At 37.4% G+C, this 24,166-nt stretch overlaps 1 protein-coding gene across 4 annotated transcripts in view; it reads right to left on the minus strand.

Moving 5' to 3' along the window:
* Parp1 (Poly-(ADP-ribose) polymerase) overlaps positions 1 to 24,166 on the minus strand; it is a 636,927-nt gene that overhangs the window by 143,243 nt on the left and 469,518 nt on the right. The gene's annotated exons all lie outside the window — the stretch shown is intronic.

Below are 24,166 nucleotides of genomic sequence, written 5' to 3' on the forward strand. Positions count from 1 at the left end.
GGGAGAAAATGAAATAATTCAAATCAAAGAAAATGAAGCAGTGAAAACACTTGGGTTATACTGGGATCCAAAAAAAGATGAGTTCCAGTTCAAAATTAATTTGGAAATGCCGAAGAAAATAACAAAAAGAAGTATTTTATCACAAATCGCGCAAATATTTGATCCGTTGGGCTGGCTATCGCCAATCACTGTGGTTGCAAAACTATATATGCAAAAACTTTGGATTGAAAAGGCTGGATGGGACGAACAGCTTTCTGATGATTTAAAAGACGAATGGAAGCGGTTTATTAACACTGTTGGCATATTGGAAGAAGTACGTATTCCACGCTGGATTGAAACTAGCATGGAATGTGATGTAGAAATTCACGGATTCGGCGATGCTTCCGAAAAGGCGTACGCTGCAGTAGTATACGTAAAAGTTGGCAATTCCGTAAAGCTTGTAACTGCCAAAAGGAAAGTTAATACAATTAAAAATCGGAAAACTTTGCCCAAACTGGAACTCTGTTCTGCTCATTTATTTGCAAAATTGATGAGTAAGGTGTGTGCGATCATTGCAAGAAATCACAAAGCTTATGCGTGGAGTGATTCAACAATAACCCTGGGCTGGATTGAAAATCCGAAGAACAAAGATACATTTATTAGAAATCGGGTAGAAGAAATTCAAAAACTTATACCACAAATAACGTGGGGACACTTGAACACGAAAGACAATCCAGCAGACGTGGCGTCAAGAGGTATTCCATCTCCCAAATTATTAAATATGGATATTTGGTGGAACGGACCCAAAAGGCTATCGTCAACAGTAGATCAAGAGTCAACCACGATAAACGAATGTAATAAAGTAACGGCTTTATTGACGTCGAGAGACCAAGATTCTTTTATGTACGATTTAATAAGCAAATATTCAAGTTGGCTAAAACTACAAAGAGTGATGGCATACATTTTACGCTTTCGTAAAAAGAAAGAAACGTGCAAATTTTCACACTTATCGGCAGAGGAGCTTCACACAGCTACATTAGCGATCATCCGACAAACACAAAAGAACTTTTATAAAGAAGAATTAGGTAAACTTCTTGATGGAAAAGCAGTCAAGAGTTCAAGCAAATTAGCAAGCCTCAACCCCTTCTTGGACAAAAATGGCATTATACGGGTTGGAGGCAGACTTACAAATTCAGAGCTAACTTATAATGAAAAGCACCCAATAGTCATACCAAAATCAAACTTGGCGGGACTAATTATTAAAGAGGCTCATTATGCCACCATACATGGAGGTAATCGGTTAACAGAAGCAATCGTCAGGCGACAATACTGGATAATCGGATTAAAAAATACAGTGAAACATTGCATACGTATCTGCTGTAAATGCATACGATTCAAGCAAGCTGCTGCAACGCAGCTCATGGGTGATCTTCCATTAGCCAGAGTGTCGATATCCAGTCCATTTACATATACTGGAGTAGACTATGCGGGACCTTTTCAAATGAGGTATTCTAAAGGGCGAGGACAAAAATCGTTCAAAGGATATGTCGCAGTATACGTCTGTCTTTCAACCAAAGCTATACATCTGGAAGCAGTCAGTGACTTGTCAACAGAAGCATTTTTGGCAGCACTTAGGAGATTTTTTAGCAGACGAGGAAAATCTCTTCACATGTATTCCGACAATGGAACCAAAAAAGCATTAAAGCAAAATTCTGAAGTTGCACCAATTTTGGCCAATGAACAAATTACTTGGCATCTTATTCCCCCGGCAGGCCCACATTTTGGTGGAATATGGGAGGCTGGTGTAAAAGGAATGAAATATCATTTGAAACGAGCAATTGGAGACACAAAACTAACATTTGAAGAGATGTCTACTGTTCTAGTACAGATCGAGGCATAATTAAACTCACGCCCACTATATGCTATTAATGATGAAAACGGAATAGATGCTTTAACCCCAGGCCATTTTCTAATCGGGAGACCATTAGTATCGATATCATCTTCAGAGGATGACAACAATATATCATCTTTGAATAAATGGAAGCTGATACAAAAGATTCAACGAGATTTTTGGAAACGTTGGAAGGATGAATATCTACACACCCTCCAACAGAGAAATAAGTGGAAAACGCCAGGAGAAGATAATAGGTGACATAGTCATAGAAGCCCACCGTGAACCGGCTGATTGGACCTTATCAGTGCGGCTTCAGACCTGGTAAATCTACCATCGACCAGATTTTCACAATGCGCCAAATCTTGGAAAAAACCCGTGAAAAGAGAATCGACACACATCACCTCTTCGTCGACTTTAAAGCCGCCTTCGACAGCACGAAAAGGAGCTGCCTATATGCCGCTATGTCTGAATTTGGTTTCCCCGCAAAACTTATACGGCTGTGCAAAATGACGTTAAGCAACACCATCAGCTCAGTCAGAATTGGGAAGGACCTCTCCGAGCCGTTCGAAACTAAACGAGGTTTCAGACAGGGTGACCCCCTATCGTGCGATTTCTTTAATTTGATGCTGGAGAAAATTATACTAGCTGCAGAACTTAACCGCACTGGAACAATATACTATAAAAGCGTGCAATTACTGGCATATGCTGATGACATTGATATCATCGGCCTAAACACCCGCGCTGTTAGTTCTGCTTACTCCAAGCTGGAAAAAGAAGCGGTAAAGATGGGTTTGATGGTGAATGAGGACAAAACGAAGTACCTGCTGTCATCGAGCAAAGAGTCAGCGCATATGCGCATTGGCAACCACGCTACTGTTGGCAGCCATAATTTCGAAATAGTAAAAGACTTCGTTTATTTGGGAACCAGCATCAACATTAGCAACAACATCAGCACTGAAATCCAGCGAAGAATCAATCTTGCCAATAAATGCTACTTTGGACTAGGTAGGCAATTGAAAAGTAAAGTCCTCTCTCGGCGAACGAAAACCATGACAACAGCAGATGAAGCGGCTTTGGGAGTGTTCGAGAGAAAAGTTCTTCGAAAGATTTATGGACCTCTACGCGTTGGCGATGGCGAGTACCGAAGAAGATTTAATGATGAGCTGTACGAGCTGTACGCAGACATCAACATAGTCCAGCGAATTAAAACGCAGCGGCTGCGCTGGCTAGGCCATGTTATGCGAATGAAAGATGATGCTCCGGCCAAGAAAGTGTTTCTATCGGAACCCGCCTATGGAAGCAGAGGTAGAGGGCGGCCCCCACTCCGTTGGAACGACCAGGTGGAAAACGATTTAAACTCCCTTGGTGTGACCAATTGGCGCCGGTTGGCGGAGCGAAGGAGCGACTGGCGCGCCTTGTTGGACGGCCATAACCGTTTAGACGGTTAAGCGCCAATTAAGTAAGTAAGTAAGTCATAGTAAAGGATGAGAATACCCTACCAGCTAAATGGCCCCTTGGTAGAATAATAGAGTGTCATCCAGGACATGATGGTAGAGTTCGAGTCGCCACATTGAAGCTTCAGAATAGTACGCTGAAACGACCGATTCAGAAGTTATGTCCCCTAGTTATATCACCAGACACTAATCGAGAAGAGCAAGCGGATGAATCACCAGCACAGGCACTAAGTACATTGAAATCAAGTAGACCGGCAAAGCACAGACCAAGTACAAACATATATGCACTTCTACTTATGACTCTGTTTTGTATTACATCAATAACTGGAGTCAAAGCAGCCAGCAGTGAAACAGGAAGTAATGGAGTAGTTGCTCAACTTCCAGATAACACAGCTATATATTTGGATTCACTGGGAAAGATGGACGTCTCAACTTCAAATTGGGATTTGGTAATCTATTATGACCTCCATTCATATTTTGAAGAGATGAATATGATGCCAGGCTGTCTACATCGTATAAAAAATCACTGCAACCTGCTGTCAGATTTTGAGGAAGCATGTAACTTAACTTTTACACGAAGCGCGAAAGGTTTTTAGAAAATAAACCGTCTTGCTTGTTGGTTCAAATCAAATCTAAAAAATCTTTATTGATCTTCTCTTATTTATAACTTATTTACTTACCACTACATACAATTTCTTTATGCTTAAATTCTAAACAATGTGAAGCTTAAATGTTTACTTAAAACCAATTTCATCATTCGATGAAATAGGTTTAGCCTTGAAATGGCTTGCCCTTGAAAAATCAATAAAAATAGCCAACTGAATATTTGTGTTATTATTTACCTTAGCTTTTTCTGTTTAGATTAAAAATGCAGAGCTTAGGATATTTGAGATATTATCCACTTTAGCTCTTCCTGTTTAGAATTAAAATATGTGGTTACTAATTGCCAGTGTAGCAAAGACATATTTGAATCATATGCCTAAGTGGTTCAATGAAGCTATATTTGTTTACTTGGCGGGTAAGTGCTATGGGTGAATGGTGGCGTTAACTCCCCCGCTTCTAAATCGAAGCGTCCCGTCTTCGAATATATAGTTGTAAGGTGATTTCTTTGATTTGACAATTTCATCAACATTTTTTCCTGTTCTTTAGAATTTTTCACCTTAATTTTAAAATCAATACATATGATTAATTTATAAATGAAATATATAATTACACCAATGAACAAAAGAGTAGTAAAAGACCACCAAACGGGATTCCTTTTTATTTCCTGCTTAAGTGGCGTTAGTACATTAAAATTATTCAATATATTTTATATATATATATATTTTTTGTTTCAACATACTGTTTCACAAAATATGGTTTAAATTGTCCATCTTTTAGGTATTTTAAAATTTTTTCCTGATGGATTTTCATATCTTACATTATCTATCATAACCAAATCTTGAAAGGTTATCAAATAAACGCCCTGTAGCGTATGATTATTAACTTTATGTTCTCCTGCAATTATTATAGCTCCATCTTTTACTATTCTTATGGGTTCATTTGCTTCATTTAATTTTGTACAGTTTGCTTGCTTATTATTCAACAAATTTGATAAGCATGTGACATTTTTTCCTAGCATACAAAAAGCATTATTTAATTCTCTTTTACAAAATTTAACGGAATAAAATTCATTGTGACATTTTATTATTTCGTCTTCAATGAGCAATTTTCCATCATTTTGTGCTATAGCTATTGTTTTATATAATTTACACATCTTATTTACTTTTGGATATTTAATATAAACAACTATTAAATTATTACTTTGTGCGATCTTAAATTTTGAAACATCTATGACGTCTCTTATCGTTACATTAATCTGCTCTTTACTTATTATTTCTTGAATTTCCGACATATCTAAAATTAAAGGGTTCAAAATTCTTGCTTTTGACAATGTAATAGTCTGTATTGTGTTTTCAAGTTCAGTGATTATAAGTTTGTTTCTTTGTCTTAAAAAAGTCACTTCATTAGAGCTACCTTGTAGTTGTTTTACTATTTGTGTTAATTCCGTTATTGTTTTAAATATTTGAGAATTGGTTGTAAATTGTTTATTATTATTATCTATTAACTCATTTACTTTATTTGTTATTTGCATAAAATCGTCATGGTCAGGTGTACCTGTAATCCACTTCCACACTGTTCCCAACTCATTAATCCCCCTTTTTTGTCTATTATTATTAATTTTTAATTGGTTTAATAATGTTTTTATCATTTGTATTTCAAAGTCCATTCCCAAATCGTCAATTAATTTCTCGTCAGATTCATATTTTTCCACAACGTCATGAAACAATGATAAATTTGTTAAGTGATGTATTGTTCCATAACTTCCAAAAATTGTTGCATCTTCCTCCTCCACCAATATATAATTTTCTCTGGTGTAATCAATTATGTCCGACGAGATAATAGTGATATTCAAAAATATCAATGATATTTGTATGAGTTCTTCATCCCTATAAAATAACATATTTAAACTTTAATATTATCCTTATGAATTATTCTGTTTCTATTCTGTATTTTAACTTTATTCTCCAAATCTTCTACTACTACCTGCTTTTTGTACCTTGGTTTTAATTTATTTCTTTCTCCATATATTTTTTCATATATAACCTCACCCCTGTGATAATTTTTCTGAAGCCTTTTTTTATTATGATGCTTTAACATATTTTCCTGCATCGATTTTAGTTTATCCCTTATATTAGCGTGAGTTTCTTTATTGAATAAAATATTACAAGGTTGTTTACCTGTTACTGAATGTATTGTTTTATTATACTGCTGTACCGCCCTCATAATTGATTCGAAATCACTTATTAGACTGTGTTCGTGTTTCAAACAACGGGAAATTTCTATGAGTGTTGAATGAACTCTCTATATTTGGCCATTGCTAGTGCTGTGGCGTGGCGTACAGTAATAAATTTGTATATTTAACCTTTCCATTAGAGATTTGAATTGTATCGTACTCAAACCTGGTTCATTATCTAAAACTATACTTCTAACATCTGGGAATGTCTGTAGAAGTTCTAAAACCTTATCTTTTAATTTTACCTTATCTTCAATGTATTTCACCACCAGATACTTAGAACAAGAATCCACACATGTCAGAAATTTCAATTTCTGCGCAAAAAAAATATCAACATGAAGTTGTTCCCCTCCCCCTAAAGCCACATTCGAAGCATCAGTGGTCAACACAAATTTTTTATTATAATCAGGCTGTGTCAATTCTATATGTTGAGATAGTAATATTTTTAATTTTTCGCAAGCAGCGATGCCCTCTTGATCAAGGTTAATAATTTTCTTTTTTGACAAATGCTGCGAAATTCTTCCATTTTCGCCCTGGAAATGTTTGGTTAATGGTTTTGATATTACTTCGTAGTTTTCCACAAACTTCCTATAATAACCCGTCAATCCCAAAAATCCTCTCAACTGACGTAATGTTTTTGGTGTTGGGTAGTTTTGTATTGTTTCAACTTTTCTTGGATCTGTCTTAATGATATGAACATAACCCAAAAATTCTACCTCTTCTTGGTAAAACTTTGACTTTTCTGAAGATATTTTCATATTTGCTTTTTTAAGTATTTCAATTACCGACCTCAAATGTTTTTTGTGATCCTCCAAATCCTTTGAAAAAACTATGACATCGTCGACATAAACACGGCAAAACTTTCCCACAAATTCCCTCAACACATTATCCATAGCTCGCTGAAAAATACTCGGTGCATTTTTCAATCCAAACGGCATTCGTAAAAATTCATATTCCCCGTTATTCACTGAGAATGCCGTTTTCTCTATGTCACTTTCATTCATCAATATCTGGTGAAATCCAGACTCCAAATCAATAGTGGAAAAATATTTAGATCTTCCCAAATTTGCAAGTATTACTTCCGGATTAGGCATTGGATATCTATCTGATACTGTTTTTTCATTAAGTTTTTTAAAATCAATTACCAGTCTTAATTTTGGACTTCCATCTTCATTCATGTCCTTTTTTGGAACAACTCACACTGAAGAGTTATATGGACTTTTACTTTCCCTAATTATGCCATTTTGCAACAAATTTTTAATTTCTTCATTAACAAATTTGTTCACTGACATAGGATAAGGGTATTGCTTTGAACAAACTGGTCTTTCCTCAATTGTTCGTATTTCCGCTTTGATGTCAGTGCGAAAGGGCAAATTTAAATTCAAATCACTATGTGCTGTGCTAACTTCTTTTCTTATTTTTTCCTGCAAATTTTTTATTGAAGCTTCCTCTTCTTTAGCAACCTCGTCTCTATTTTCTTCAATAGATAACCCCGAAGCCTCCAAACACAGACTATTCAGTATGTTTCCGGATTTCAAAAAAATTTTTCCAATTCTTCCCTGTTTGTTTTTTAGTTCAACACTCTTTATTTTGGATTTATTTCGGTTGGTGCTTTAAAAATTATATCTTCTGAAATATTTTTTGTGGGATATTTGTTTCCCATATTGCCGCTATCTTCGGCGGGAGCCTTAGGATTTTTGTATCCCAAGGGGCTTAAATTCTCAAATTTTTTACTTTTCTTTTCATATTTTTCTCTTTTGTTGCCGGTAGTTACATCGGCGGGCGCCTTAGGGGTTTAAATATTTACTCTTAACAGTTTTCTTTGTATCTTTAAATTTTTTTGCTTTAATTTTTTCGGTTTTGCCGGTAAAAGCCTCGGCGGGAGCCTTAGGACTACTGTGTACCAAGGGGTTTAAATTGCATTATTGTTGCCAGCATTTTCACTGTCTGCCATTTCAGATTCAATATCCGAAATAATTATGGTTCTTTATTATTATTTATTATAAATTTTTTATTTTCAAAATCCACCACCGCATTAATTTTCCTTAAAAAATTGAATCCAATTAAGAGATCCGATTCCAAATTATCGATCTCATCATTTTATACCAAACAAATGTATTAGATGGTAATATTTTATTATGATATAACCATTAATGGTTTTTACTCTTTTATATATGGCAAGCTCATTTTTATTTTTATAAATTATTGCTTTTATGTAGCAACTTGTTGCTCCAGTATCAATTAAAATTTTAAAATTTTTACATATAGCTTTGTCATATTGCAGGATATATGGCAAGCTTAGCTTTGATCTAAAAAATGGTCCTCATCAATACTATTAACTCGTTGTGCTTTGTTTGGTGGTTGAACTGTGCACTAGCATGTGGTCTTTTATCAGCCACATTGCTCTGATTATTTGTAAAGTAATTATTTCAATAATTACTTTGAATATTATTTGGCATTTGTTGTGGTCGGTTTTGAATCTGGATACTCCGATCGACATCCATAGGTGTCGGTCGAGGTTGATCATGCTGTTGAACCGTCCTTTGGTTTTAATCAATTTGTGGTTGGCTTCGCCCCAACCGGAAGTTATTGCCAAATTTATTTCTTCGAGGTTGGCTTTGTGCAAATCGTAAATTATTATTAAAATTGTTGTTAAAATTATTTTGTTGCCTACCCTTAACTATGTCCGAAAAAGTTGGTGTTTTTCCAAACTGTAATGCGAAATTCGCTCGCATTTTATTTGATTCAAGCTCTTGAGCTTTCGCAAGAGCATTTGGCAAATCACTTGGCGAAAGTAAAAACAATACCTGGGACAAATTGCCATTTAATCCCGTAATAAATATTCGTAACGCATCGCGCCTATTTTTAGAATTTAATTCTTTGGTCACTGCACTATCTGATCCGTACGTCATTATAGTTTTATTTATAAGTAAGGTTAACTTCTCATTCACTTTATTATAATATTCAATTATGGTGTTAAGTAAGTAAAGTGTTATTGCCCTGACGCAATATACTCATCTCCTGCTCAATAATATGAGCAGGCCTCTTGTCAGCATACGCGAAATCAAGACGGGCCAATATGGCGTCAAAGTTCAATATGATTTGAAAGTATATCATTTGCTTCATTCGTTACCTTGTTCCTCAATATTGTCAAGGCAGCGAAATACTTACGGCTACCCCTAATGTACAAGCTCATTGTATTGTTAGCTGACTCCCTCGAGCTAACATACTTGGTTGGTTTACCACTAAATTCCGGTAAAGATTTTATAACATCTAAAGATTCATCGCAATGAATCTGGGGATCTATTTCTTCTGTACTATAATCCGTCACTGTTGCTGTCCTTGTAAGGTTCTCGATTTGTCTTTTCAAATCCGAGACCTCCAATCTAAGAGAAGCATTGGTAGCTGCTATTAATCTGGCTATAATTGCCTCATTATCTCCATTTACTGTCATCTTAGAAAAACTCTCTATTAAACTGTCCAGAATGTCGCACAAAACAATAAAATAATTTCCTCCTTAATTTAAGTCAAATTAATAAAATGGCTTTCTCTTCAGTCTTTGGTTATTATTTAAAAACGTACACTTTTTATTTCATGGTTATTACCACAATAATTGCAATAGTAAAGTCTCTCGTAACGGGGCAGACTCGGTTATTGCCCATACAAACGTTTAATTTGTTTTAAAATTTTATGAAAATATTCTTAGTTATAATTCCTAGTTGTAATGTAAATACATAACTTATAAACAAACAGCTACGCTATCAGTTTGATCCTTTGTTGCTGCTACTGATGCCCTCTTTTATGTACGTAATTTTGTGGCTTTTGTTTGATATTTGTTTTATTACTCTCTTATTTTATTTTGTTAGTGCCGATTAGATGTTCGTTTTCACTTTGTCTCATAGTTTTGTTTCACTTTGTTTCGTAATCGAAACTTATAGACTTAACAAGTCTCTTGATTTTGTTTAACTTTTCTCGTATTTTATACGATACTTGTTTGTATTTTGTTTTCGTAACTAGAGATTTTTTCCTCTTTTAATTGTTACCTTAGGAGGTTTAAAACAGCTCCTGGTTTTGTTTTACTTTTCTCATAATTTATACGATACTTGTTTTTATTTTGATTTGGTAACTAGACATTTATGTCTCTTTTTATTGTTACCTTAGGAGATTTTTTTTAAAAAATTGCTCCTGGCAGGATCGCCACTTAACTTTTACACGAAGCGCGAAAGGTTTTTAAAAAATAAGCCGTCTTGCTTGGTGGTTCAAATCAAATCTAAAAAATCTTTATTGATCTTCTCTTATTTATAACTTATTTACTTACCACTACATACAATTGCTTTGTGCTTAAGTTCTAAACAATGTGAAGCTTAAATGTTTACTTAAAACCAATTTCATCATTCGATGAAATAGGTTTAGCCTTGAAATGGCTTGTCCTTGAAAAATCAATAAAAATAGCCAACTGAATATTTGAGTTATTATTTACTTTAGCTTTTTCTGTTTAGATTAAAAATGCTTAGGATTAAAACCCTCATGCAATTTTTTTAAATTTTTAATAGGTGGCAACCCTAAACGGCAATGCGGAGTGAAATACCTTTCGTTTGATACCCATATCGGCATATCTCATGCAATTTTTTTAATTTCGAATAGGTGGCAACCTTGTGAGACATTCTGAGTGCCAACACCTAAGTAGGAAGTCTTAGAAGGTGATACATTATCTCTGTTCCAAATTTCATTTAAATCGGTTGAGCCGTTCCCGAGATCGTTCGGCTGTACAACAAAAAAGAATTGTTCTTTTAATGACATCATGTTGGCAAATCTGTTTTGTGTGTCAAACGTTTCCAACTGCGCTGGCAAACTGAAATTTGGTCGTTTTCACTTGGACGCCATTTTGTCTGACAGTGAGCTGTCAAACCTGACTGCAAACGCAACTGACACTATTTGGCAGCCCGTTTTCATTATTTTGGCAGCATTTGACGACGTATATGCCATACATGTTCAATTTTTATTTGAACATATTATAAATAAATGTAAGGCGCGATAACCTCCGAAGAGATCTAAGGCCGAGCTTCTCTTCCAATTTGCGTCGTGCTCCTCTTGATTTTTCCCTACAAATTGGCCGAACGGGACCTACATGTTTTATGCCGACTTCGAACGGCATCTGCAAGGCAGATGAGTTTTCACTGAGAGCTTTTCATGGCAGAAATACACCCGGAGCGCTTGCCAAACACTGCCGAGGGGCGACCCCGCTTAGAAAAATTTTCTTCTAATTGAAAAACCTTATTTCTAAAATTTTGATGTTGCTTTGCCCGGGAGTTGAACCCAGGGCATACGGTGTGATAGGCGGAGCACGCTACCATCACACCACGGTGGCCGCCGAGGGGAAAAATATGTATTTGTTTATAATAATTGTTGCTTCAATTTTAGTGGACTGTATATGTTTTGCTATTTGACTGTATGTGTACATGTTTTTATATCTTTATGTTTTTGGAGGTGAAAGATTTATAGTGGTTTTATCTTTGGATATATATTACATTTGTATATGACATAAAATATTAAAAGGCATATGACAAGTAAAACTATTAGTATTAGAGGCAAATGTCCGCTATGATTTTTTAAGTTTAGGTTGCTTATCTCTAGTTTATTTTTGACAAATTTCTCAATGTCCTTTTTGAGTTTCTCTAACTCCTTGTTACTGCTTATATTGTTGATTTGTAGTGGAGTTATGCTATCCTCAGAAATGTTGTGTATGGCTGTGGCTATTGGATCCTGTTCTGTATTGAATATGCTCTGCATTTTGAACATTTGTAGACCTGATAGGGTGAGGTCTTCGTGCCTGGCAGTGCAACGGGATTTGATGGAAAGAATTCCTTGGGCTGGAATTTCCATTATTTCGGTTTTGCTGTTACCGCAGTCTAAATGTAAAGTGGAATTTTTAAAAGCTTTGTAAATCCACTTATTGTCTTGGTATAGTTCTATCCAAAATGGAGTTTTCTTTGTTTCCTCATACTGACAATCTGCTTGGCTGCCCTTTAAAAGTGGTGACAGTTCGCAGGTTTGATCCAAAGCAGACTTCCACGGCGTTTTTCCTCTACATATGAGATGGCTGTTTAAATCTCTGGTACACTTATTCAGTTCTGCTTGAGAAATCAAAAAATACAAGTGCAGCCCGCAATTGTAAACTAAGAAATTATTTTTTTGTTTTATCTTTATGGTTTTTCCTTTGTACTCAAATGGGATCGCTATCAGTTTGTATATTTCTGACGATTCACTGTGCATAAGTGGTATCTCTGCTTTAATTACCAGCATGTTGTCGATTATGAGACCATTTGCTCTCATAAGGTTGTATACATCGCGTAGTTGATTGTTATCTTGCTGTCCAGGTATTTGAAGTTTTGATGTAAGTTTTTCTTTAATCAGTACCAATTCCTTGTTCAACTGTGTTGGAGTTATAAGAGTTGGTGTAATTCGTCCATGGTTCAGGTCTATCAATAACTCAATTATAGACTTTTGAATAGTTTCACATTCGTTTAACATTTGGAACTGGATGGCCATTTTATTTCTGTTAATGTTTTTTATTAATTCTGACTGAAATCGGTTGATTTGACTGGCTATTTTGGTAAATTGCATATTGACCTCATTTACATTTTTATTTATTATATTTGCCGTGGCATTTATTATTGAAACTTGAGCCTTTAGTCTCTCTTTGATGTTATGCTGGTTATTCAGCAGTAATCTGAAGTTAGATTTTATTTGCTCTTTGCTGTCAGCATCCATTAGGCCAAATAACACATTATAAATAGAGCCAATCCATTCAAAGGGGGCCCTTCGTTGTCTTTTATTGGACACGATTAAATCGTGACTACTTTTTATCGCTTCATACTGCCTTCCTAGTGACAACGATATAATCGTGCAAGTTAACGCCACCATTCACCCATAGAACTTACCCGCCAAGTAAACAAATATAGCTTCATTGAACCACTTAAGCCTCGTTTTCATTACATACACATGTGAACAAATATTAGTAATACAATCCGTAGATAATTTTGAGAAATAATATTGACACATGAACTGATATTTACAACAAACGCATGCATGCATATATTTAGAAAACTATTAATTCGATCACAATGCAATGCACATAAAAATCACAAATATTTACACATCTTTCTGTGTGAAATTTATAGCCAAACGTAAGATATATTTCTTATCACACACAAGTAGTTTAAAATATATGTCTGCTTGAAAGTACTTGAAATGCACACAAAGTAACCAAATAAAGACCTACTGATTGTCTGTATTAAGAAATATCTTATAATTACACATACATACATAATTAGATTAGGAACATAGTTTAAGAGTTTGTATATAAACTCTTGTATATTATTCTTGTATATTCTTTTTTTTCTTCTCTAAATTACTTGCATTACCACCCCCCACCAGCGGTAAGGGGTATCCAAGTGAAATTTAAAAGAAAATCACCTCAAACAAAAGGAAAAGAAAAGAAAAGGGAAAGGAAAGGAATAAAGGAAAAGAGAAAGGGAAAAGAAAGGAAAGGATATGAATTATCTTCATTTTTTAATAGAACCTTTAATTCAAAATGCAACAATAAATTACCATTTTTAAACATTGCAACCTATGTGAAACAAGGTGCGGGTTGCTAGTATACATATATAATTTTACGTGTGGGTGGCGAGTAAGTCACACTGTTGTTTCTGTTCTTTCTTTAGGAAAATAACGACGAGTCGGCCACGTCTGACCCAAACCAAATAAATCGCCATAGATATTAAATATATATGTACATAATTTACGAGCGGGTGGCGAGTAAGTCACAGAAACATACATTATTGTTTTATTATTTTTTCGGTCAAGTCTGGTGGTCTGGTGGTCAAGGGCAGGTATTTAACCAGGGTAGTTTGTTTTTAGTTGCGTGGGAATAGTCCTTTGGAAAATATGGAAACATAAATCCGATTAGCAGAGGGAATATCTGAATTTGAGGAAGAATACAGCCTATTACAGCGGAACAAAAAACCAAAAACTCTCTTGCGATTCATCAGGAGCAGGTGGGGTCCTCATGGAAGAAGGTCCTGAAGGCTTATGACTCCCTAATGGGATCAGAAGACCTGTCCAAAGATGACATTACTGCCATCAAGAAAAAGCATAGAGCATGTTACGCGGCCTACGTGCGGTGCTTATCAACAATAACTGCTGAAGCAGATAATTATAAAACAGTAGAAAAGAATGCTCCATCTGACCGAGAACATATCTGATCAAGAACATGGTATCCGTCTTCATGAAGTATTCAAAGGCGACTACTTATCATGGCAAACCTTTGTTGACATGTTCACGGCCATCTATATCCGAAACAGCCGCCTCAGCCCAGTGGAGAAACTATTCCATTTAAATCAAAAAACTCAGGGCGAGGCAAAGGATTAGTTAATAACTGCCCCTTACACACAAAAGTTTCGAAACGGCATGGAAAAACTTATGTGAGCGATACGAAAATAAACGTATCTTATTGATATTAGAGAAAAATAGCAAAGTTTGCAAACGGCGATGGTTACTAGAACGTGTTTCTGAATTTGTAGCGAACCTCTCCTCACCACGTTGTTCAAATAAGGAAAATTTACAAAGGTGCGATTGGACTGAGGCGAGGTGGCATATCTAGCTATGCTTCAGCTTAGCTCAGGGAAATTGGGGGGTGGGGGTGCTTCAGCCTCACGCAACGAAGTCGCACAAAAAATATTTAAATATATGCCTACGGTAACAAAGGGGTATTCCACGCGGAATTGCGTCAGCAAATTGACAGTGCAAAACAAACAAAGAAAAAAACCAAGTGACTAGGAAAATGAACAAGGCAAGAAAGAAGAACGAGGAACGTTACGCCAATCGTCGTTTATGGGGAAGAAAAGCTGGAAGAACTCCCCATGTCTCTAGCCACCCGACCTGTTAACCAAAAAAAATTTATGTTCGTCGGTTAACCCTCTTAATACTTACTTCATCTCAGCCACCAATATCCCTACATTTCGTCAACGGCCAATAAAACCCTAGAATTCCATATTTAGCAATTCACAATTTCTCATTTTATTCATAAGAAAATCTTTAACAAAATTTCCCTGCTTCCTTATAAAACAGCTAGCATTTAATAGTTATCTATTCAAACGAAATACTTTGGATTCAATCAACTTTATCATTATGTTCAAAATAGATAGCCTATTAGTCTAAATATCCCTGAAGGTATACGTATTAGCAAATAGAAATTCAATATAATTGTATTTGGCTTACTAGAATGTATTTAGAACGTAGGCTAAATATGAGGACGAAGTTGGTTAAGGTTACTACCATAATTATCCTTGTAGTATTTTCCTCCATACACATTTAGCTAACTTGGGTGTGCAAATTGTTGCAACCACACGATTTTTACATCGATCTACACATGCGATCAAATGCTCATATCAATGTAACGGTAATATCCTGGAGATCGTGGTTAAAACCCAAGGATTGAAAACTTTAGTTTAAGAGGCTATTGAAAATAATGCCCTCTTGACTTACAAAAAAAATGACATAAAACCTGTGCATACATATGTAAAATAGAATGTGAACGGATTTACTTACATGCTTACTCGGCTACACCATCGATGCGACGTTGGTACCAGCGACGACGAGGATGTAAACGCGATAGGTTTATGCTGTAATCAAACATGCGTGCAGTTGAAGAATCATAATCAATTAGAACCAGGGGTTCGATAGCTAAATAGGTAGACCCGAATTATGCCTGTGTACGTCACATACATACATGTGCATGCACAGCAAATGTTTTGCACACACCCTGATAACTAGAGATGTATGAGGATGCGCTTTATTGCGCCTGAAACTATATCTCGCGAATATCCAAGAAATTGATATAATTTTTACATATGAATATACATATAAAATTTGAAACTCTTTATCACAATATGCACTATTGCTTAACACAATTAATTGACCTTTTTGTAGATCAATTTAGGTGCAAGAACCCAAAAATCATCGAAATCACCATAACAGAATGCTATAGCAAATAAACTTCTGCTCAATGAAACTAATCACACTTTCAATGGTTAGTACATAATTACTAATAGCTATGTACGTCTTAACAGAATTGCACTGAAGCATTAATCATATTTATGTATATACTAGCAAGAAAAATACGCCTACGGTCCTAAGATAATCTATCAAATCAACATAAATGATATCCCTCCGGGGATATTATAGGTACTTAAAGTCCGATGTTTTGGTCATATCGCAAGTGTGCCTGTATCCATAGAAAAGCTGGTTATCCTTTACCCTCTCAGACGTGTTGATGAAATACCAATAAGTTTCATGTTAAACTCAAGGAGATTCTTATGGAAAATTGACGTTTTGATTAGCTGTTTAAAGGCGGTTGGATGTCAGCCCTTGTGGCTGCTTTAAATGCACGATCTCTATTCACAGTTTTTATTGAACATTTATGTTTCCATAATTTGGTGCATATGCTATACATGAACGTATATGTATTTTGCAATTTCTCATCTATTGCTTCGTATTTCAAAAAGAAGTTGAGTTAGCTGTTATTGCACTGCACTTTTTATTAAAGTTCGATTAAAGTTTTAATTATATTTATGGCCGGTCGATAAACTAAATATTAAGGTTTTTCTTTTATAGTCTGGTCAATTATCAGGAACTGACTCTTGTTTTTCTAGTCTGCTTCAAATTAGGCTTCATTAATTGTCTAGCATTGATTTATTCTGTGTCAGGTAGCGGTCCACAAGCAAGTTGTTGCTAGACATCGGAATGCAATTTTAAAAACAAATAAAGGCCATAAGCAAATGTGCAAAAAGTTCACTCGCTCGCTGGATTTAACGGTATCATTATGAACATGTACGTGCATACGTCTGTAAATGCTTATTAACATCTTGCCTTTAGAGGCTAGCATCGGATTACCGTGCTCATTCGATACTCGAATGTCCCAGTAGGAAATTCTTAGGGTAGTGCGCTACAAACCCTCCCCACCAGACAGATGCTACACGACGCGAACGCGGAAGTTAGCGTCTGCAACAGGTCACCAAATATCCTTAGCATGGTACGTTCCTTTGCTTTTACCAGTCACATCTTCCAGCAGGTAATAAGCGTTACCCACCTTCTTTATTACTCGGGCATTTATTCCCTTTGGAGCTAGTTTGGCACTGAAGTGTTTCGGCAGGTCGCTTTGCGCAAAATTTCGTCTAACTACTATCTGGCCAGGTTTGAATTCTCTCGTTCGGGTGCGGAGATTGTAGGCATGAGCATTCTTCTCGAAGGCAGTCCGAATTTTGTTGTTGATATCCTCGCGTAGTAGGGTAAATTCGTCCTGTTTTTCCAGTTTTGTCGAACTGTCGTTCAATAAATCGAGGTTTCTCAATATTTCATAATCCCTACCGTTGGTCATCATGTTTTGGCCGAAAACAATTAAGTACGGAGACTTCCCGATGGTGTGATGCAGGCTATTTCGTAGGGAGCTATTTATGCTACTAAGTTAGCAGTCACAGTCCCGCTGATCCTTTCGAAGAAATGATCGCAAGGCCTCGACAATGGTTCGATTCACTCGCTCGGATGCGTTTGCTTGAGGCGAGTAAACTGCCGTCTTACTATGGGAAATTCCATGTTTGGTCAAGAATGATGAAAATTCTTTACTAACGAACTGGCTGCCTTTATCAGAAACGATAGTTTCCGGTACTCCGAAACAGTCAAATACGTCCTCTTTCAGAAACTGTATTATTAAGTTAGCCGTGAACTTTCTGAGTGGCTTCAGAGGGGGTGAACTTCGAGAAATGGTCTAATGCGATAAGGATTCCGATATTTCCCTTTTTGGACCTAGGTAGTGGTCCGATTAGATCTACGTATAGCTTTTGGAATGGTCGTTCTCTAATTGAAGGTTGTCCCATGGGAGGACGTAAGGCATGCGTGGGCGTTTTAGACGTCTTGCACAGTTCACAATACGAGACGTAATCCCGCACATCTACTACCATTCGCGGCCAAAAAAAATATCTTCTAACGCGCTTTAGGGTCTTAGCTACTCCTCCGTGTGCTGCCAAGGGAGTATTGTGAGCACTGTACAACACTTCTTTTCTCAGACCCATCGGGACTAACAGTTTCCAAGAATGGGTTGGTTGATGTTCGTCACTATCGCAGGTAGTTCGATGATAAATATATTTATCTATAACTCTATAATCGGGTAAATCTGAACTCGCGAATTTTTCCCTCAGTTCTTTATAATCACTAGCTTCAAACAATTCGGACTCTAAATCTATTTCTGGCAACGTTTCTAATTCTACCGCCTCAACATACCCTTCTCCTTCGTGTATGCGCGATAAAGCATCTGCCACCTTATTCTCACTACCTTTTCTATGCTCAATTGTGAAGTTGAAACCCTGAAGCTTTAGAGCCCATCTTGCTAGGCATCCATTTAGGTCCTTTTTTCGCATCAGCCATTTCAGACTTGCATGGTCTGTTACTGCTTTAAACTCGTGACCTTCAATATATGGTCCGAACTTTTTGATGGCCAAAAGGACAGCGAGGCACTCCAATTCTGTGACGGTGTAGTTTCTTTGGGCCTTATAGGTCTTTCGTCTCCATTGTCATCACATTGGGCCAAAAGTCCACCGACGCCGCACTGGCTTGCATCGCATTGGACTATAAAAGGTTTCGCATAATTAGGGTGTAGCAAAAACGGAGCTGTTGTAAGTTTCTCTTTCACGGCATCAAAAGCACATTGGGCATCTACATCCCAGACGAACCTCTTCTTCTTCTTGGTTAGTAGTTCTGTGAGAGGGTATGTGAGGCTCGCGTATTCGGGAATAAAGCGCCGATACCATCCTGTCATTCCTAAAAATTGATGAACCTGACGTACATTCTTCGGAGCTGGATAGTCAATAATCGCATCTACCTTAGCTGAATCAACGGACAATGACCCATTTCCCACAACAAATCCTAAATACTTAACCCTACATAACCCGAAATGGCTTTTACCTACGTTTATGGTTAACCCCGCTTTTCTAATTTGCGCAGCTACTTCTAACAGATGCGTCAGATGTTCTTCAAATGATTGTGACACGACCAGCAAGTCGTCCAGGTATACGAAAACATGTAACTTTAAATGGTAAGGTATCACTTTATCCATTAATCGGCACATCGTCTGCGGCGCATTGCATAGCCCAAACGGCATTCGCGTAAACTGATACAACGGCCGATTAGGAATAGTGAACGCAGTTTTTGGTTTCGAATCGGGTGACAAAGGGATTTGCCAGAAGGCGTCCTTCATGTCAAATTTTGATATGATGTGCACTGGTGATAATCGCGATATGAGTCCGTCTATATTTGGTATCGGATAAGCATCTTTAGTCGTTAATTCATTTAATTTTCTAGAGTCTAGGCAGAACCTGTCTTTTCCCGGTTTCATAATCAAAACCCCTGGCGACGACCATGGAGAGCCTTCGGCTTCTTCAATCACACCCAATTCCAACATACGGTCTATTTCCTTACATAGGATACTTTCCCTAGCCGGCGAAATGGGGTAATATCTTTGTTTGACGGGTGTTGAATTTCCCGTGTCAATAGAAGCGACGACTAGATTCGTGAGGCCAAGACCTTCGCTTTCAAACGATGGAAACGCCGCTATGGCGATTTCCAACTGCCGCCTTTGTGTTGACGATAATGGTAGGGTTTCCCGCTCTATTTCTTCCTCCGCAGTCAGTTGATTTAACCCGGCATCCATGCTCACTTTCAACCCGAATGTCTCCCAGAAGTCCATGCCACAAATTATGTTATTAGTCACTGTGGGAACAATCAAAAATTCCACAGCAAGGGTTCGGTCATTGAAGGTTAGAGTCATTTTAATAGATCCCGCAACCTCCTGTTTCTTCCCGTCAGCGGTTCTAACGATACCTGAAAATTTCCTATACTCTATACTGGGGCTATCCAGGACTGATTGGGCTAATTGCGATCCGATACAACTTTTGTTGGCTCCGCTGTCTAGCAAGGCTAAATAATTTTTCCCAAGGACAACTAAGTTCGCGTACGGTCGAATGTCTGAGCCATTACATACTATCGGCGATATGACAAATTTTCGCAGATTTTTCCTCCGTTGCCAGTACGAGCGTATGCGCCTAGTTGATCGGGATGTCGGGAGTATTTCGGTCGGTTCTGAAAAGATTCGGGCCCTAGCAAGCTTATACTCCGCTAAGCGGATATGATACGGTCGATATACGTTGTTGTGCAAACTACGCGAATTTGATGCACCAGCGTCACCACTATCTTCTGGTCGATTTACGCGATTAATTTTATAGGGCGTTCTGGATACATTTTCTTGTACATCTGGTGAAATAGGATCATTATGACTACAGAACCTAACTTGGTTTGTTTTTATTTCCGAGGGCAATGGGTTGGGCGTCCGTCTGTCAGTTGACGAACCTCCCTCCTTGCGTTTCCCTGAGTGCACTTTGAACAAGTGGGCTTTTACGTATCCACAGCGCCACAACCATAACAGAATATCCGTCGTGGTTTTAAGCAGTCGTGATACCGGTGACCACCCTCCTCGCAGTTCCAACATTTTAGTTGACGTGTGTCTACCGCAGCAATCTCTCCACCAACTTCGTCATTAACATTCTCGCCGCCGTGATCTGTATCTTGAGGATGGTGAGTAACTTCAAAAATCTGACGACGAATTGGAGTTTGGCGTGGTAGGGAACCAGGAAGATCCCGAAAGAACTTTTCGTGTCTGCGAGCCTCTTTCCTCAAGGTCGCAATGTCATGAATGTCCAAGTGGAGTAGCTCATGTCTTAAGTCAGGCTTAATATTTCTAATTAACGTTTCAACTAAGTCGGGGTCCTTCATTGGGGATCTCAATCTACCACACATATTCATAATGGCATCTAAAAATTCATCAAAGGGCTCATTCGGTTTTTGCTTTCTTTTCCTGATGTCGTCTTTTATCTCAGAGTCAGTGGAAAAATCTTTAAACTGACGCCGCATTGCCTCACAAAGCTCAACCCAGTTAAGATCTTCACTGTTTTGACGATACCGCCAAAACCATTGTAGGGCCTTACCATCGAACAAGGAATGCACATGTTGACATAAAAGGTCAAAGTTTCCGTTCAGGTGGAGGAACGTAAGTATGTTTATTCGGTAAATAAATTGATCCACCGTTATCGCATCAGCTGATCCTTTAAATCTAATTTGCCAGTTCCTACCAAGGTTAGACAACTTCTCATTGGCCAAGGAGATTCTAGCTCCTCCTATCGAATCTGCTCTTCTAGGGTTGGGAGGTCGAATGGGGTGTTGCTCCTGGAAAAGTGCATCACGTGGCCATTCTGGGGGGACTTCTGGTTGTGCATGGGCAGGTGGTGGTGTTCTACCTAAATTTCGGTCAATATTCATATTTTGCAACAAATTCTGAATGTCGTTCGTAATAAAAGCCATGATTTGCGTACGAAAGTCATTCATTGACTCCGCTATTATCTGTTGCACTCTCTGCTCAGAAATGTTGTTCGAGCGTTGTGGCTGATAATTACTAGATGCTCGCCTATTTCTAGGGCTTCCATCAGATCTTTGAGGAGCTGCAGTCATCACCCGTTGTTGTGTTTGGGCGAAAAATCGAGTGTTGGGCCTTTACCGCGGTATGGCACCTGTGGAACGAACATTTTCTGCCATTTCTATGGTCGCACTACTAGTGGCGTTATTCAAATCTGCCAAAGTACACATGGTTCGGCATACAGGACACGAGGTGTTATTGTCCAACCACGCCGAAGGCAGCTTGTATGGAAATGATGCTTACATCTTGTTTCTATTTGTTCACTATCCGCTTGCAGAACTTCGCTGCAAATCACACATATATTACTGTCCATGATATCTCCTGCAACTTCAGTCGAAGTTTTATCAGGGCTATGGGTTACTGGCATTATAAAAAAAAACTATGACTCCTGTGCTTCACTGGGTCACGTAAACGTTGTTTTTGACTTTTCTCGAAAGTCTAAGCTTTCAAAAAAAAATTTTTTTTTTTTTTGTATTTTCAAGGTTGGTTATTTACAAAAAGTATATCTTCCTTTAAACAATTCAGACTTCGCAAAAAAAATTTCAAGATTAATCAATCTAAGTGTTAATTTAATATGGCCGACTATTCTGTAGGGCATATCAATGGCTAAAGATGAAGTTTGCTAATATAAATACACAATTAAGTAATTGACGATGCGTTGTTGTAACATTCCGAAACTAATGCTGGTGTAAATATTCTAATCACGGCGAAGTATCACTTCACGCCGTTTCTCTATAAGAGCTTCCGAAAAAAAAAAAAATCAAGTAAAAAAACAGTTTTCGGGACGATTTCGAAGGATATGCCATCGACATGAGCCAAGAGCAAAGGTCTACTTCGTTTACCTTCCCAAAAAAAAAGTATAGGTAACTTGTATTCCAACAATTACTATGATCCAAAATGTAATCCAATCGAAAGAAGTTAGATTTCTGGTAAGCAATCAAGATGACTCAATTTGCTAAGAATCCGATCTTTTCTAACGACTCTCCAAAAAAAAATATGCATTACTGCTATTTGTTTATCGGCGAACTAAAAGAGATGGAAAAACAAGCGGTCAGATTCCGAAGCTGTCCAGAATTCTGTAGGTCCTGCTTCCTTATCCCATTCTTCGGCTGATAACATAAGAAAACGGTAAAAATATAAAAAAATTGATGGGGACTTAATCCGCAATATAGACACTCTATCAAATGTCGAAATGCCTACATTCGGGCCCCACACGTTGGGCGCCATTTATTTTCTGTAGCGAACCTCTCCTCACGACGTTGTTCAAATAAGGAAAATTTACAAAGGTGCGATTGGACTGAGGCGAGGTGGCATATCTAGCTATGCTTCAGCTTAGCTCAGGGAAATTGGGGGTGGGGGTGCTTCAGCCTTACGCAACGAAGTCGCACAAAAAATATTTAAATATATGCCTACGGTAACAAAGGGGTATTCCACGCGGAATTGCGGCAGCAAATTGACAGTGCAAAACAAACAAAGAAAAAAACCAAGTGACTAGGAAAATGAACAAGGCAAGAAAGAAGAACGAGGAACGTTACACCAATCGTCGTTTATGGGGAAGAAAAGCTGGAAGAACTCCCCATGTCTCTAGCCACCCGACCTGTTAACCAAAAAAAATTTATGTTCGTCGGTTAACCCTCTTAATACCTACTTCATCTCAGCCACCAATATCCCTACATTTCGTCAACGGCCAATAAAACCCTAGAATTCCATATTTAGCAATTCACAATTTCTCATTTTATTCATAAGAAAATCTTTAACAAAATTTCCCTGCTTCCTTATTACTAGCATTTAATAGTTATCTATTCAAACGAAACACTTTGGATTCAATCAACTTTATCATTATGTTCAAAATAGATAGCCTATTAGTCTAAATATCCCTGAAGGTATACGTATTAACAAATAGAAATTCAATATAATTGTATTTGGCTTACTAGAATGTATTTAGAACGTAGGCTAAATATGAGGACGAAGTTGGTTAAGGTTACTACCATAATTATCCTTGTAGTATTTTCCTCCATACACATTTAGCTAACTTGGGTGTGCAAATTGTTGCAACCACACGATTTTTACATCGACCTACACATGCGATCAAATGCGCATATCAATGTAACGGTAATATCCTGGAGATCGTGGTTAAAACCCAAGGATTGAAAACTTTAGTTTAAGAGGCTATTGAAAATAATGCCCTCTTGACTTACAAAAAAAAATGACATAAAACCTGTGCATACATATGTAAAATAGAATGTGAACGGATTTACTTACATGCTTACTCGGCTACACCATCGATGCGACGTTGGTACCAGCGACGACGAGGATGCAAACGCGATAGGTTTATGCTGTAATCAAACATGCGTGCAGTTGAAGAATCATAATCAATTAGAACCAGGGGTTCGATAGCTAAATAGGTAGACCCGAATTATGCCTGT

This window comes from Eurosta solidaginis, chromosome 1 (genome assembly GCF_040869045.1).
Source record: "Eurosta solidaginis isolate ZX-2024a chromosome 1, ASM4086904v1, whole genome shotgun sequence".
NCBI classification, from domain to species: domain Eukaryota; kingdom Metazoa; phylum Arthropoda; class Insecta; order Diptera; family Tephritidae; genus Eurosta; species Eurosta solidaginis.